Source organism: Nasonia vitripennis (genome assembly GCF_009193385.2).
Source record: "Nasonia vitripennis strain AsymCx chromosome 3 unlocalized genomic scaffold, Nvit_psr_1.1 chr3_random0004, whole genome shotgun sequence".
Taxonomy (NCBI): domain Eukaryota; kingdom Metazoa; phylum Arthropoda; class Insecta; order Hymenoptera; family Pteromalidae; genus Nasonia; species Nasonia vitripennis.
The window spans coordinates 724,280-741,358 of NW_022279623.1; the positions used below are offsets into that span (position 1 = coordinate 724,280).

General features: G+C 47.2%; 1 protein-coding gene across 3 annotated transcripts in view; it reads left to right on the plus strand.

Annotated features, from left to right (window-relative positions):
• Positions 1-17,079, plus strand: part of LOC100119928 (alpha mannosidase I) — a 273,587-nt gene that overhangs the window by 164,555 nt on the left and 91,953 nt on the right. For 2 of the 3 annotated variants that reach the window (XM_003424266.3, XM_003424267.3), the window contains exon 1: positions 13,407-14,467. The exons of the other annotated variant lie outside the window; for it this stretch is intronic. The gene's annotated coding sequence lies outside the window, so the exon portion shown is untranslated. Of the gene's footprint in view, positions 1-13,406; positions 14,468-17,079 lie in introns of those variants that run through there. 3 annotated transcript variants of the gene reach the window in all.

Sequence of the window (17,079 nt, forward strand, 5' to 3'; positions counted from 1 at the left end):
ACGCGCGCGATATTGAGAATTGTTCCTTCCCGAGACTCTTTGTTTCTCTCTCGCTCTCCCGTAGGAACGTGCGGCCATTTTGGCGGAACGAGGGCGAGAGAGCCTTGCGCTGCAGGCATCGAAAAATCTCATTAAAGCCGCTGCCCCGGATTTTCCGCGCTGCAGCTTTTTCTACCTGTCGCTAGCTCGACGGAGAGAGAGAGAGAGAGAGAGAGAGAGAGAGAGAGAGAGAGAGAGAGAGAGAGAGAGAACAGCTCAAGTCTCGAGAGCACGGACTCCAAACGGTTATTACGTCGTAACGTCCTCGTCGCGCAGACGCCGGTATAAATTTTCGAGATGCTACTGAATGCAAACTGCCTGCTTCCTCCCGTCGAAAACTTTTTCTTAATTTTTTTTTTTTTTTTTACATTTTTGAAACAATATGAGCAGTCTGATGATTCTTTTCAAGCGAGTGTATATGGGGAATCCTACAGGAAAAATGCCATTTTCTGGTTGGAGAAACCGAAAAAAACAAAAGTTACGACACACTCCCGCAACTTTTTTCTTCTTATCGTACATGTTTAGAACCATGCAAAACCACGTTCCAACATCGAAAAAGTGCCTTGTGACACTGTTTTCTAGGCCCTTCAAATTCGTCGAAAAATAGCCTTTGCTCAACGGCACGCACCTAAAGGATTAAGGTACAAACAGAAAATGAATTACGGTAGGAAGAGACTACGGGAAAAGAGCTTGAATTTCAAAAAAAAATGCGTTGGAAATGCTTGATTTGGTCAAAAGTTACGCACAATTGAAAATGCGTAAAAATCATGAAAAAAGATACAAATTTCTTGACTTTAAAAAATCCTGCAATTTTCATAATTTTTACGCATTTTCAATTGTGCGTAAGTTTTGACCAAATCAAGCATTTTTAACGAATTTTTTTTTAATTCAAGCTCTTTTCCCGTTCTTTCATTTTACCGTAATACATTTTCTGTTTGTGTCCTTATGTATTAGGTGCATGCCCTTGAACAATGGCTATTTTTCGACGAATTTGAAGGGCCTAGAAAACAGTGTCACAAGGCACTTTTTCGATGTTGGAACGTGGTTTTGCATGGTTCTAAACATGTACGATAAGAAGAAAAAAGTTGCAGGAGTGTGCCCCAAGATTTGTTTTTTTCGGTTTCTCCAACCAGAAAATGGCATTTTTCCCGTAGAATACCCCATATACTTCGACTCGCCCTGCTTATCCGGTCGAATATTAAAGATACACTCTATACTGCATATGTGAACTTCTGGAAACATCATTTCGCAAATTAAACCCATTCACGCAAGGCAGCTTCATCGTGCACTGCACATTCAAACGTCCCGAAACCTTTTCCTTTTTTTGTTCTTATCGTTTTCGCATAACGTATTTCATATCTCTTTCAGCTGTTATACTCCGTTTTGTGTGGTTGTTCCACTTGCAGCGACGGCGGCAGCATATCACACGCGCATATCTCCGTCTTTCTCGGGCTTCGCCCATATTGCGTAACCCCTTTGACTAGCATAATGGCTGTCACGAGCAGGTCGGCGACGTCCTGGAAAATACTCCCCTTTGCCGCTGGAACGTAATGCGAGCTTATATTCACTTACGTTGTCTTATCCCGCCGCGTCGTGTGAGTTTTATAAAGTGTGCATTCTCGCCTTGTCATTTACCTACCTATCCTTTTTTTGTACCTCCTTTCTCGTCTTCTCATCCTCGCGCTGCTGATGCTGGCTTTTCGAGACAAGAGAGATGTACCGTGAGCCTGTGTATCGGGGTTTCCTTGGCGACGGGTATAAAAACTCTATGCAAAATAAACAAAGACGCGCAAGCGTGGATCAAGCGACTTGAAACGGTAAATTTTAAAAGCTCGTTGGACTTTTCCGCTATCTTTCTTTCCCCTTATTCTCCTATAGTGTCCAGATTACGGGCGTAGGGGATCTAATAGAGATATTCTTGGTGAAAAAGTTTTTTGCGAATTTACGACATTTTTGAAATTTATCGTTTCGAAGGTTTGGTATTTGATTGATTTGAGAACAGAGAATTAGAGAGATGGCCGCGACCTCTGACGCTATGCGAGTATGCAGAACTATCTGTTGTAATGTAGCCAATATTTAATCTAATCTATAGTCTCTGGTTATAGTGGCGGCAGGTGGCGCATAGGCACTTTTCCATTTTCCTCAACACAATCTGCGCGTCGAGTGTAGTTATAGGAGTGTGCCACAATACCAAAACTGTCTAGATGCGGTTGCTTAATCGGGCCACTTATGCTATAACTTTGAACAGAGATGACGTGTGGAATGAATTCTATCTCCCCGTTTCTCTTATCTATTGTTTCCTTAACATTATCGAACGATTTATTGGTCATTGATATGACTTAATTTTTTTTATAACGATAAGAGATTATTCTGAGTCTGCTACTGTTATTTAAGCAGAGTTACTCGTACGAAAGAATCGCTATATTTTCCCGTTTCTTCTAAAATAAACACAAAATATAGAGCGTTAGTTTTCAGTTAAACGCTGGAGTAAACGCACTCGTTCCCACCTTCAATTTTCCGAAATTGAGATTGAACCGTGTACACGCACAGAGAGTCGCGAAGAAGCGTATGCAAATAGCATTGTGAAAATTGCGGGAATCGCGAACGCGCCAACATAGCAAAAGCAGCAGTTGCGCGGCGTTATCGCGGCGGATTATCATGCAAATGAGCATTTTCTGCGTAATAATGTCATCGGCGAGCTCTTTAAATGCCCGGCATTAATATTGAGTCGTAAGAAGGACGGCATAATATTTCAGCGCGAGCCCCGCCCCCTAACGGTACGAGACGAGGAGAGAAAGAGAGTCGCTCGCACTTTTAAACGCGAACAGGCCGCTCGAGACTTTATTATGCACTGGTGACGAGAACTCTTCGCTTTCAAGAAATGCCGACGCGCGCGTACAATCGGTGCAATTACGCTCGTCACTCGATATCGAATACCCACCAGCTTCAAAGAGACAATCGTACACTGCACACACACAGAGTGCGTCGCGAGTATCGGTCCACATCGACGGGATGTTTCACGCTTGTAAATAACGAGGAGCAGCCGATCTCTTTCTCTCGCGCAGCTAAGTCTCGCTGCACATCGCGCGGCACAATGGAGCGAAGGTCCCCGACAAAAGAAGCAGCGGCAGTAGCAGCAATTGTAGCATTCCTCGCTCTCTTCCGGCTCGGCATCTTCTTTTCCTCCCTCTCCCGTCGCGTCTCCGTCTCTCTCTCTCTCTCTCTCTCTCTCTCTCTCTCTCTCTCTCTCTCTCTCTCTCTCTCTCTCTCTCTCTCTCTATCTCTTTCTGTCTGTGTGTATAACTGTGTATGTGTCTCTCCTCAATTCCGATCCGTAAGCCCAAGGGGGTGGCTTGCGTAAGCTCGCTCTCGCGACGGTCCTCTATATACAACATTCGAATGCCCTTATTGTCCTCGGCGTAAAGGAAAACTTCTCGTCTCGAGGCGCGCGTATCCGGCGAGATTGAGAGAAAGAGATCGGGGTAAAGAGAGCAGTGGTATTATAGATCCGAGGATGGATAAACCAAGGGGAAAATCGGCGGTACAATCTCGACGGATAAACAAGCGGTCTCTCTCTCTCTCTCTCTCTCTCTCTCTCTCTCTCTCTCTCTCTCTCTCTCTCTCTCTCTCTGTCGTCCGCAATGACCATGCGTAATGCGCGATAAGAGCTGAAGAGAGGAGTGGATGTAAAGAGAGAGCGAGCGGGGTTAACACGACTTCCACAAATTCCAACGATGCTCGCTCGCGAAGAAGGAAGAAGGCCCGGTTTCCAAGAGGAGAGATGCGCTCGTCATAGTCGAATAGCGGTGTCCTATTAACAGTCGAATTTCTCGTGAATAAGATGAGGAAAAAACACACGGAGGTCTTTGGCTCTTTCAGGCTCGCGAGAGAATTCTTTTCCCAGTGGCATTGTATCCTTTTTGCCTGACTCTCTACTTGCGCTTCTGGGCGCCTCGTGAGAAATCGATTCGTCGCTTCTCTTGGTCTCCTCCCGCTTCTGCTTCTGCTTCCTATTCTCTCGCTTCTCACTGCTGCTACAGCGAAAAAGGATGACATATTTCATTATTCTCGAGACGCGCCGGAGAAAAGAGAGAGTCCACGCCGGCGCTGGCTTTGTCCGCGCGGTGTACCTCTATAAGTATGTAGTAGCCGCGACGGTGTGTATAGTAGCGCGCGTATGCAAAACAAACGATTTGCCTTCAAATTCGAGGTATTATGTCGAGGCCCGACAAGTGGCCGTACTATATCTATTGAAATGATGAGAGTCGGATACCCGTCTGTAGCTCGGCTTGACCTATTATGCAAATCGCCGCGTTTTTCTATTTGGTTCCACGTAAAAATGCATTTATTCTTCGCGTCGTGTATACCTTGGAGCTTCATCGGTACTGGGCGAATTTTCCATTATTTATCCAGCTATAAATGATGCTGCATAACTTTGAATTATACCTATACGCACTCCCAAGCCACACGTCAAAATCCGATACTGCCATTCATCTGGAAATACACACGGCGGCGGCGCATGAAACTGCAGGCTCTCCGATAGCAAATCAAATAGCCATGATGTCGAGCTACTTGTACAGCCCGTTGTAGCTTAAGACAAAGGCCCTGATCCTTCAAAACGTCGAACCGAGAGCGAAGCGAGCATTCACGGTGTGAATGACGAAGTCTAAATGAACAGCCGCACCGGTTCGAGATCAGTCTGGCGAATATTGGCAGAATCAAGAGAGGCGTATGCGCGCGCGCCGGAAGACGGACAATGAAGTTCATCTATCATCTATCAATCAGCCGGGGAAACAGCGACGCTGCTTCGACTAATAATCGAAATAATTATTCCCGGCGACGTCCATTTCGCCGAGAACAAAAGCCGCCGCACCGGGCTATAATCTAACTTGCCCGCTCCATTCACCTCATCTCCCGGCCGCTGTGCTGTATATATATATATCCGCACGCAGCTATGTATACCTCTCCCCGGCGTTTACGAAGTCGGGAATCCCTTGCGGCCTACAGCCGGCAGGTCTGAAATTTATAATTTTATCAGGACGTAGTTCTCTCGTCGCTGGCTGCTAAGAAGTTTCGCTTCCTCGTTGTACTCTGGCGACGATTCTGTTTACTCAGCTCCGTCAGGCCTTATTCGATTTTTAATATTGCCAGCGGATCCCACGGGAGGTACGACGTATAGTGAGTCACGCGCGTGTGCTGGTTATGCGGATACGATTACGAAAGTTGCACTTTTCTCTGCGGTGACCATCGTCTCGGGGCGGGATTAGCGGCCCCGCGATTCTTTCATCACCGCGGCGAGACAAGAGACACATTTCGGCGCAGACGACGAGAGAGGCACCGATAGAGCCTTCGCGACCCGATTACAGCTTCCTCTCGTGCCAATTTCCGGCTCTGCCACACGGCAATCTCGTCCCGTGGCAGCAGCCGATGTGTATAAACGCGCGGCGGCGACGATTTACGGTTCACCGGAGGAAAAAGCTCGCTAGAGGTCGCTGCTGCGGCTGCTGATTGGAAAGTGCAATCCCGGAGGAAGTCGCGCGGATAATAATGACAATTAGTGTCCCGTTGCGGCGTAATTTTCTTTTGTGCGTCGTCTGCTCCTTCGTGTTTTGTTACCTAGCGGCGCTCTCAAGTCCGACTGTATGATACAGCAACAGCAGCAGCAACTGTTTTAATGATCGAATAACGATGCACGAACGGCCTTATGAGCTTTAGAAAGAACGGAACTATATGGAGATTCGTGCTGATTGCCGGATAAGAGCCGCGATGTAGCTGCGCGAGTGCAGTGTTTTGATAATTCCTTGAATGCTGCGCTGGTTGCGAAAATCTTTCGTTAACCATAATTTGCACCGCCGAGGAAAGAGAAAGCCAAAAACAAGTTTACGGAAGTCCGAGCTTCCGCGGGTAAAAGAACCCAAACGCGCGCTCGCTAAGCTCGAACCGATCGCGTAATTTATTCACTAATAGCGCGGCCGCATAGGAATTTTCCTCGCAGCGACTAAAATACAAGCATAGGCGAAACGGACCTCATAACTCCGAAAGCGGAGAGACTCCGCTGTTTGCTGAGCTGGTTCGACTGGGATTAGCGTTAGCTCGAGTCTCTCTCTCTCTCTCTCTCTCTCTCTCTCTCTCTCTCTCTCTCTCTCTCTCTCTCTCTCTCTCTCTCGCTCCATGACTCAGCATGTGACCTCAGCGTTTGCTGTCGTATTTATGTCCCAAGTTTACACATCGGAATCGAAAGGGGCGACGCGTAGCTGCTTCTCCCTCTCTCGCTCCATCGTATGCACATACCGTATACCCTCTCTTGCTCAGTGCAAAAGCTAATCGAGACCAATCGACGTAATACGTCGCCGCTACTGCGGGAAAGGGGGATTAATGCCCCGGGCTTTGACTCCTCGACGATTCGCCGGCGTTACTTGCATAATGGATTTCGCTCAGGTGACCTTTGACGAATAGATTTTTTCTTCGCGCACGTACGTATACACGGGGAAGAAAGCGATTTTAGTCGAGTGAAAAAAGACGGCGAGGTAAAGCTGAATTTATCGGAAAACCTCGGAGACCGGTAAATCGTCTTTTTTACTCGCCTCTGTGTAGCTCGACGAGAAATATCGACGCCGTTCTCGCGAACTTTGATTTCTCGGCTAAATGATGTGAATTCCTCTCTCTCTCCCCCTCTCTCTCTCTCTCTCTCTCTCTCTCTCTCTCTCTCTCTCTCTCTCTGCGAAACTTCAACAGATTCTCTCGGTGACGAAAGCAGTAGAAATATCCATTTTTATCTCTGTCTCTTGGCGTGTGTACACCTCTGGAGCAGCTTTTCCGAAGCCGCAAAATCGAATCGAAACTTAAGGTACAGGACACACGCGTGGTGCTGTTTTTTCTCTCTCGCTCGCGCGGCGGCATAGAGTACAGAGAAAGCTCTTTGCGTTATTACACGCGCGCGTCGCGAGGCAAGAGTGGAATTAGTATATTGTGCAACTAGGGGGGGGGGGGGGGAAAGGGCGATTTCTAACGAGGGTGAGATTTGAGCACGAGTTGGAGACGAGTGCTCAAATGTCACCCACGAGGAATAGCCATTCTCTCCCGCTGCAGCTCGAAATGAGCAGCTTGCCATTCACTTTAGAGGCATGAAAACGGGTCTTTTTCATGCACGTGTTAAGAAAATGGAAATTTAATACTCGCATCTTGGCCGCGCTGCGGTGAGTACGTAGTTTGCAGGTACTCCTGCGATAACAATGAAAAGAAAGCTCCTCGAGACTCGGGTAAACTTCTCCAATTTCCACCAATAAGTATCTTCAATCTAGCTCGAGAAGGAAACCCCTTTTTTCTCTTCCTTCATATTTTTCCCTCTCGCTCAGCCCCTCGTCGGCATATAATTCAATTATGAGGCTGCACAAGTGCGCGAATAAAGTTGCAGCTTTTTCGCGAGAGCCGCGCGCCGCTTCTTACGCTGTTTGAATGTCGTTTACAATGAAAACGTATTCTTTTTTACGGCTCGAGCGAGAGCCGATACGCCAACCTGTGCAACTCGCTGCGCGTCTGTGTACATATACAAGCGTTCGAGGGTCTTTTCAAACTTTCGCGCGTAATCTTCTCGCTGCTTTGTGTTTTTACTCTGCCCGATTGAACGACGCTTATTTCGACTTTTTAGCTCCCGCACTCTCCGTTATATTGTCTGGTTTGCTTCGCTTCGAAACTTATAATGCTCGCGCCTTTTACCGTAATAGGTATATAACTTGCGCAGTTGCAGAGATTAAATTTCGATTCGAAACGGCGAGCCGAACTTTAAAGCCATAGTGAGTGCAGGTTTACCTGTAAAATTAACCTCACGCTTTTACCAGACGTCAAAAACTGCTCACCAGCTGCGCTGGTATAATAAAGTCAACGTTTTCATAATCATTACGAGCCACACAAGACGTAATTCACAGCAAAGTTTTCAACTCGACCTGTTTACGCTCTCTCCTCCACCGCCAAAGCTGCCGCCGTACTACGTACACCGCTCACGAGCTTCAAGCGCGGCCCAAAAGCGCGCAGAAGAGAAAAGAACTTGTCCCGGCAAGAAACAAGTTCGAGTGTACAGATGTCGGGCCAGTCACGATCAAAGCAGCTCAACGTGCGGCGGGCCAATCGAACAAACTTTGCCAGCCGAGGTGTGTATGGGTCGTCTCCTCGCAGCGGCGCAGCGCTTAACTTTTTCGAAACAAGCGCGGTTATATATGAAGTGCCAAGCGACCGGACAAGTTTGCGGGTGTACATCTCTGTAGATATGGACGAGAACGAGGACAACAATGGAGGCGAGGGAGACAGAACAGCTGCTAAGCCACTAACCGGCAGACGTGACGCGAATATAATGCTGTCGCTTCGATCTCTGGACGGCTCTTCAAATCTCAATCCGTTTTGTGTCGCGCCACAGGGTGGGAATTCGCTGCGGAGAGCTTATACCTTATACCCACATGGTCTGTATTGAGTTGCGGCGACGACCAATTGCAGGTCTTATGGCCCGTTGACGGCCTTTCTCCCTGCGACGTCCCGCACCTGAGTGCGGAGATGAGCGTTTGTTTTAGGGCAGTACACCGCCGCTGGTCCTTTATATTGTGCGCTTATGAGCTTTTACGATGAGCGACGTTATCGAAAGCTCGCCTTGCGCATTTCAATTACAAAGCGCCCTTATTCTTCGCCGAAATAACCGCCACACACAGCAGATGAAAACGTATTTTTCTCTCTTCCTACTCGGCTCTTATTTTCCGTTTCCTGGCGCCGCAAAGAAAGGGAGTCTCGAAAAAGGAGCTGCAATACTCGCTGGCGAAAAAAGCAAATCAGCCCCGAGAGAGAGGGGGGGGGGGGAGAGAGAGTGCGAGATCAAAGTCAGTCTGCTGCGCCACACAAAGAGATTTCCGTGGAGTAGACTTTATTACGATGTCCCAGCCGCCACTGCCGCCGCCGCGAGGAGTATGAGGATTGGTAGGAACGAACGCGGACATCCGGGAAACGAGGTGTATTACGCGGCTGGAAATGCAAATTCGACTGACCGGAAAGGAAAAAGAGTCGTCGGCTTTTATCTATCAATTTCACTTCTGTTTTTACCCCTGCCCTCTCTCTCTCTCTCTCTCTCTCTCTCTCTCTCTCTCTCTCTCTCTCTCTTTCGCGCGCGCGGTCGACTCAAAGTGCAGTCCTTTGACCGACGACGACTGTAAATACGTAGCTCAGGGATAAAAAAATTAATATTTTTGCTCCTTGCGTGGCAGCTGAATTTTTTCTGACGAATGACCGGTTAGATTGGAGACGACCGCGCGCGCGCACACTCACACGGAAGCTTCGTCAAAGGGCAAAGGTAACGAGGTAAAAGGCGCGCGTTTTTTTTTTCACGGCGCAAACAGCGCGCGCAAAGTATTTTTCATTAGCTTGCGCGCACTTTGCCTTCTTGAAAACTTTATTCGCTCGCATGTACGCGTTCCGATCTCTATGCCTTTGCGAGTGATAATTCGCATTGAGAGGAGAATATTCCACGCGCGCAGCTTCTGTTGCGCGGAAACACGGAAAAAATGTCGCGACACACGGCTTATTATTCCGGAAGATACGGCGGCGCCAGCGGAGCAGAGGGGAGACGGCAAGTTGCATTAGGGATTTACGCGCGTCGCGAGAAAGGAAGAGAACTCGGCGTTGCGTCGTCGTCTCTGAATTAAAAGCAGTGTGGCGCGCGCGCGAGACTATATCGAATTTGCATTCTCCTTTCGTCGCGCGAGCTTTTTTCACCTCGCTGGAGACGGAGATGCGTCAATGGAATTTCCGCCGCCCGTCGGAAAGTCGAGATAATGAAAGGAATCGGATTTTACAGGTTGGGAAGCAGGAATAAAATGCTCGAGAATGCTTTTTCCACGAGTACAGTTATGCGCGAGATCGCAGGAAAGAGAAACGCTCGCTCGCATATGGAACACGTACGTTATGCCTTGTTTATGGCGCGTTACGCGTGCAGGTACACGATATTGAATTTTAATAGTTTTATGATAGTTTCGTAAACGAGTGTATTGCGTCAGAGACAGGAAGTTCGCTGGATAGGCGCATTAGAATATACGTAAATGAATCGTATAATCGCAACGCTAACGTGTTATATATTCATATAATTAAAAAAATGCGCGTCGAACGAATATGACGAGAAGACGTTTGAACCAGGCGAGTAATGTGGTTCGACAGAGGCGAGGAAAGATTCCTGTGTAGGAATTCAATCCGAAAATCGCGTCTTTTATCGAAGCGAAAAAAGTATAAGTATATAAAAGCCGTATCATTCTCATCCTATTAAACTCGCGAGTCGCTGGCGCGCTTTCGCGGATCGTATCGCACTCGCGGGAACGGCGCTCGGATTATGAAAATCCTTCAACGCGGGAAAGTGATGCCGCCGATGATCCCGATTATCAGCTTGGAAGGAAAACGCCGAGCGTTATGTACCGGCGACGAAGATATAATCGGGCTCGCGTGCGCCCGGTTATTAGATCAAAGTTCGGCAGGCTCGAACGAGGAGTTAACTAGATTCTGATGAACCTCGCATGCGGCCGGACGTAAACGTCGACTTGGAGTTTACCATGCCATTAGGCGAAGGCGCTTTCTCTCTCTCTCTCTCTCTCTCTCTCTCTCTCTCTCTCTCTCTCGCTCGCTCGACTTCGTTATACGTACACTCTACGCGCGTATGCACGTGTAAGCTAGAGAGACTTACTGTATATGTGTGGAAGCGTTGCACAGTGTGCCGAACTGTGCGCTAGACGCCGGCTCTCGGTTATAATGCCTTTATGTAACTTGTGCAGCGATCGATCGTCGATGGGAGAGCAATTAAAGGAAAAATAGCCGCGAGCAGCTGTTATTACGCGGCCGAGTAATAATGATACGCTGCGCCGCGCGAGTCTTGCTTGGCTTCTCTCGTGACTTTGACGATTGAATGCCGGAATGGCACGAGGCTCGGGCTCGTTTTTACTCGAGTGGAACTTTTCGAGCTTGACTGATGGGAATCTCTGCTGCGTCGAGAGCTTATTTTGTTGGCTGAAACAATTTCTCGCTCATTTCGTGCGCAACGTTATTAACGTTGTGTATAATAAAATTTTAATGTATTTATCCAAGTCAGCTGCACTATCACGTCGAGAGTTGTTGCACGATTGTTTAAAGCAAGAAAATACGCATCCACGGACTAGCAGCTGAATTTATTTACCCAAGACAATCATTGCAGTGCTGTTATAGGTTGTCTGGCTTCATACAGTATGTATTCATGCGGTTCAAGCGTTATAACTGAAATTGCCACCCGACTGTTGGAAACAAGCGGTTTATGCATGTACATCGCATTGGCAATTTTCTCTCTCATTCGTCGTGATCGATAAACTTTGAGCGGCTGTTGGTGTATAAAGGAAATCAAATATTTGCCTTCGACATTGTTTCTGCAAAAAGAATAAGTCGTTATTTCTTTTTTAATCAGTTTATGTGGGTGTATTTCGCTATTATGTCGAGAGTACCGTGACATTTTGAAATATTGCAAAACGAACAAGAAATTTTAAGTTTTTGGTACTAAAACTTTTCATTCATAATTGCTTATAGAGTCCAAACTAAACTATTTATTTCAATTTGTATCCAGACCGTAAAACGTAAATTTTATTACGATCGGTCACGTGGTTCCAGAATCATAACGGTATACGTACACACACACACACACACACACACAGCCATCCGCACGGACATTTTCTAAAAACGCATGATTCGAACTCCAAATGCGTTTCTACGAAGTTTGAGCAAAACTGAAAATTTTACTATAACAAAGCTTCCTCTAGGAGAAAGCAATAACTCTGACGACGTTACACATAACGCGTGGTACACAAATAAAGCGACGCGTAATATTCTGCTTTACTCTCGAGTAAATTCAATTAACACCGTCATCCTTGCGCTGCCGTGCCATTCTAGTAATCACTTTAATAAGGTTATTTGTTATAACAATGCCTCGTCTGCATTCTATACTACGATGCAGGGAAAATGAGCTTCTGCCACCTATCAGTTTGTCTGTATCAGGTTGCAACGTTGAGACAGAAAAGCAGTCCAAGTGGATCCTCGCCTTATCAGACTTGGAATTTCAAGAAACTTGTAAAGTAGCTTTATACTCCGAGTTTCATTATGTTTACTGCTCTTCGGACTAGCTGAACATTTTGTAATTTTTTATGTGAATGTTGAATGGATTTTTCTTTGAAAAAAAGTCAATTTATGGTGTGAAATAATTGAGCGAATCACCGCGAAGGAACATTTGTAATTAAAACAATGTGTGCAGTTCAACTGAAGTTCGTGTAAAGTAATTCAGCTTTAAATTATCCTGCACACACGCTTCATTCGAATTGACTTAATGGTATCGTGCGCACGTTTTCCGCGGCAAATTTGCGCTACATAGTTATGTCAGAATGCGAGAACAGGGATACCTTCAATAGAATGAAAATTTCTACCCGACACTCGCAATAACAATATACCAGTGCATACACACCATTGTCGCGAAACCAAATTCATCCATCTTTTACGATAATGCACCGGTGTAGCTCTTTCTCCGTCTGGCGCGCTTTTTATCTTTCAATAATAAAAGCGTTGTAAAAAATGCACGTTAAATCGAATTCCTGCAGGATAAAGCAGCAACGCCTCCAGTGCGACGCTACAAAGAACTTCGCTTCGTATAAAGATACACGATATTCAGGACGTCGACATCGATATCGGCATGAAAGTTTTATCTGTGCACCAGTAGGATGTCTGTACCTACTTTTTACATGTATGCACGCGTAATGCGCAGCCTCTCCCCGTGTGCGTGTAGGCGTATTATACACAGTGGCTTTACAAGCGCGCGACACCGTGTATACCCAAAGAACCCGCGCGAGAGTCTTCGACTATATTTTCCGAAGCAACGATAACGACTGTATATTCCTTGTACACGGAATACCGGGCTTTCCTTCTTATCTCTACCAGCTTTCATGTATGGCGCCTCCGAAAAGTTCTACTTTAAATCCATGCCACCGAAATAATTCATTCGAACTCCAGACACTTCACACCGTTCCCAAAGTAATCGCGCTATCAAAACGCGATCCTCCGCAAGCCCCTCGTTGTCCATTCACACAAGTCATGCTCCCAAAACTTCTGGCCCTGCGTCAAACAACAAATCCCAGAGAACAGCGTTCTCCAGGGACCTCCCGAGCATGTAGAGCAACAAGAGCAGCAGCGGAATCGACTCGCTTGTGCGAGCTCTCTGCGTGTACTGAGCACAGTAAACCATCTCTCGAGCGACTCTCGCGGGCAAGTGCGGCGCTGGCGTCGCGAGCCTCCACCGGCGCACTGCTGCTGCTGGAACGAGCAGCGAGTTCGAGTGAGAGAGCCTCAGTGCGCTGCGGTACGTGGTCGAGCGAGGACGACGTCGCTGCTTCGAGTCTCGCGCGCGAGAGATAGCCTCCACGTCTCTCTTTCTCTCTCTCTCTCTCGCTCTCGGCCCGTATTTTGTTCGTGTGTCGCGAAAGCGGAGCAACGTAACGGTACGGCTCATTCGGTGTAGGTGTGCGCGCGTGTGTTTGTGCTGAGTGTAGGCGCTACGGGTCTGCATTCCGGAGCGATTTTTCTCGAGATACGCAGTACGTACACCGAGTAAGAGAGAAAGAAAGAGACGTCGCCTGGCGTACCAGCGAGGCTCTCGCAAGAGTCCGCACACACCACGTCGTCTGGCCTGATTAACATATCCGCCGCCGATCTTCTGCGTCTTCCGCTTCGAGAGAGGAACCAGAATATCAAATAAGCCCAGTTAATCCGGAGAAGAGCACAGCGCGTTGCATGATAACAGGTGGTCGTAGCAGTAGACGCGCACACACTCGCACACACGTAAGCACGCACGCGTGCGCGCTCAGTGCCGGTTTATAAAATTTTCCTGCGAAAAAGCGGTGGTGCCGGTATACGCAGGCAGTGTTAAATACAGTGTGCAGAACACGTAAGCGCGTAGGAATCCCGAGTGTCGTACAGTATTTTCCCCGCGAGCCAGCTGTGAGGAAGCCACCGACGCTGCCGCCGCCGCCGGTTTTGTTTGGCGTAAGAGACGCTCACAAAACCCACCGGAGCGAGTGAAAAAGCGGACGGCAGAAAAAGACTACGAGGCGAACAGGGAGAAAGAGAGGATGAAGAGATAAAAGAGGAACACACGGCGCAGAGGAAATAGCTGAAATAGCCCGGAGAGAGAAATTAGGCGCTGCTGGCGAACGAATCAAAAGCTTCGCGGATTTTCAGGGAAAGCCAGGCCAGAAGCTTTTCCATCGAAGCCGACCGCTCGGCAGTGTACGTCTGTGTGATAGACGTCGAAGCTGTGATACATCCTACTGCTACAACTACTACCACTGCAGCAGCAGCTGAGGAGAGTAGCCGCTCTCACGCGCGAACAGGAGCAAAAAAGAAGGTACGCTTCTGAGCCTAAAAATCGTAGAAATGATTTTCGACGTCGTGAAAGAGAGATAGAGATAGATAGAGAGAGAGAGAGAGAGAGAGAGAGAGAGAGAGGAGAGATGCCAAGCGCGTCTATTTGCAGTAGTCTCTGGCCGAGAATTTTTGCTCGCGTCGCTTCGGTAAATCCGGATTTCTTTCTCACGCAGATTCAGCTCTTTCTCTCTCTCTCTTTCTCTCTCTCTCTCTCTCTCTCTCTCTCTCTCTCGCTCTTCGTCCAAAGTGTCGCGCGAAACGATCGATGACGAGAGATATTTTTCTGCTTATCGACGGCGAAAGAAGCGCTTTATCGGTCGGAGTTTTTACAGTCGCGAACGGATTGCTCCAACCGAGAGCAGCGGCGCTGATAAGCCGCTTTGTAATTTGTCGATCCATCCTTTTCTTCGTGTGTATAATACTAACTTACTGCGAGTCAGGTCGTATCGTACGCATCATCGCCTCTCATTAGGCTAATACATCCCGTAATTAAAAGAGAAGTATCTCGGTAACAAACTGCAGGCTAATTGCTTTGGCCGTAGTAGTAGGCGAGAGGGAGAGGGAACACATCGTAAACTACGCGATGTGTACGGCGCGCAAAAAAATGTGTCATCCGGGAAAGCGCAGGTGGAAAAGGGAGAAGCCGAGCGCGGAGTTAATAACGTCTAATTAAAAATCTACGAAGAACGAAAAGACGGAAAACTACACTCGGCTCTCGTACAATTTCAAAAAGCGTATATCCAGCCGTCAAACGCGTTTCACGACTACTATTCGGGTATAAAATTACACGCGAAATCACGACGGCCGTCTACGCAGGCATTGTACACACGCTGCAGGCTCTCGGCTCTTTAAATCCCGCGCGCCACATACCTGTACCACACGCCGGCGACGAAAAAACGACGAGCGTATATTCAATTTCCAAGCGAAATTACAAGCGCGCGCCGCCAAGAGAGAGAGAGAGAGAGAGAGAGAGAGAACAATATGCCGAGGCTTATAAATATCGCGCGCGTTCGACAGCCGCGTTAAAATATGGAATGCATTAAGGTGTGCGTGCAAAGTGTGTATATCGCCGGAGTCAGCAGAGAAAGAGAGAGAGAGTGAGAGCCTCTTGATAATAAAATCATGAAAATGAGCTGCTGCTGCTGCTGTGTGCGGCTGCGAAGTGAGAGAGAGAGAGAGAGAGAGACCGAGAGTTAGGGACTACAAATCCAGCTGTCAGCGGGCGAGAGCTGAACACTTCTCTCCGAGAGAGGATCGTGAAAAATCGCAGCTGTCGGTGAATTTTTCAAGTTCAGCGATATTATAGCACTACTCCTGGCGTTACAGAGAGAGAAAGAGAGCGCAAGAGTCGAGTGTCTCGCTCTTTCTCGTCTTTCGAATATTACGCACTCGACGCTGAATTTTCGACTGGATGACGAGTGTTATGGATGGCTGCGATGCAGTTTTTTCGCCTTTACAGTCGACTACTTATACCGCGTGGAAAGTTTTCATATTTCGTGTGCGTGCTTTTACACACATTACATTTTTAAGCTTGACGTTTTTTATTTGTGCCCGTTTCGTTTGCTTTGTGCTTGGAGGACGTTTCATAATTGTGTGATTGAACAAGTGTAGCTACGTTGATAAGAATTTTAGCACTTAGTAATTTTTACAACGTCGCTAAAATGTTCGACGCGTGTCCAAATTATTCATTCGACGAGCTCTCGAGTGGAACCAGAAATGCGAGGATACATTTTTTAATGAGATAAAATTCGCGAAAAAGTGTATGAAGCGAATGTAACAGGAGGCGGAAAACTGCCTGTCCAAGGACGTTAAGCGTCACGCGAGTTAATAGACTGCCGGATGGGTATAGCCATTATCTAATTATCCGCTTTTGTGACGAAAATAATTCAGATTTTTTAGTTCCACCGCAACGTCGGATTTTCCGCGTAATCCTACAGTTCTATCAACGCGATTGTCCGTAATACGTCATCAGTTATACAAACTTTTACCTTTCGCATAACGTTACCTCGTTGCAAGTATGATGTCGTCTTACTATAAAATGAAATGGAATAACTTCCGCGTGTATTTTTACCCACAAAGTTTTTTAACGTCGATAATGAACTTCGCCGTGAGGAAAGGAGTGTTATAACGAGCTATTTCCCCTAAAGTCGAGTTTAATGTTCGAATTCACGCACATTATTATTGTATTGATTGCTAATTTGCTATTAATTAGTTTGCCCCGCTGATGCACCGACATAATTCGCAACTCGGTAATGACACCTTTGTCCGGAGCTTAAAATTTAGCGCATTTAGTCGCACGTATCGTTTATTAAATAGTATGAAACACAAGCGACGGCTCGGTTTGCGAAACGAGGATTTAAAAAACTTTACGTCGACGACAAAACCGTAGCGGATATACGTAAAAAAAACGGAGTACGTATCTCGAGATTTTTCGCGAGGAGCAATTCAAGCTCGGAGACGCACACACACACGGGAGAGGAGGAAAAAAGCACGGCGTAACTTTAGGTAATGTCTTCGTTTCACGTGCAACTTCCAAGCACACGTGATCCGGCCGGCGCGCGCGCGGCTCAAAAAGTTACCGTTGTAACGGCT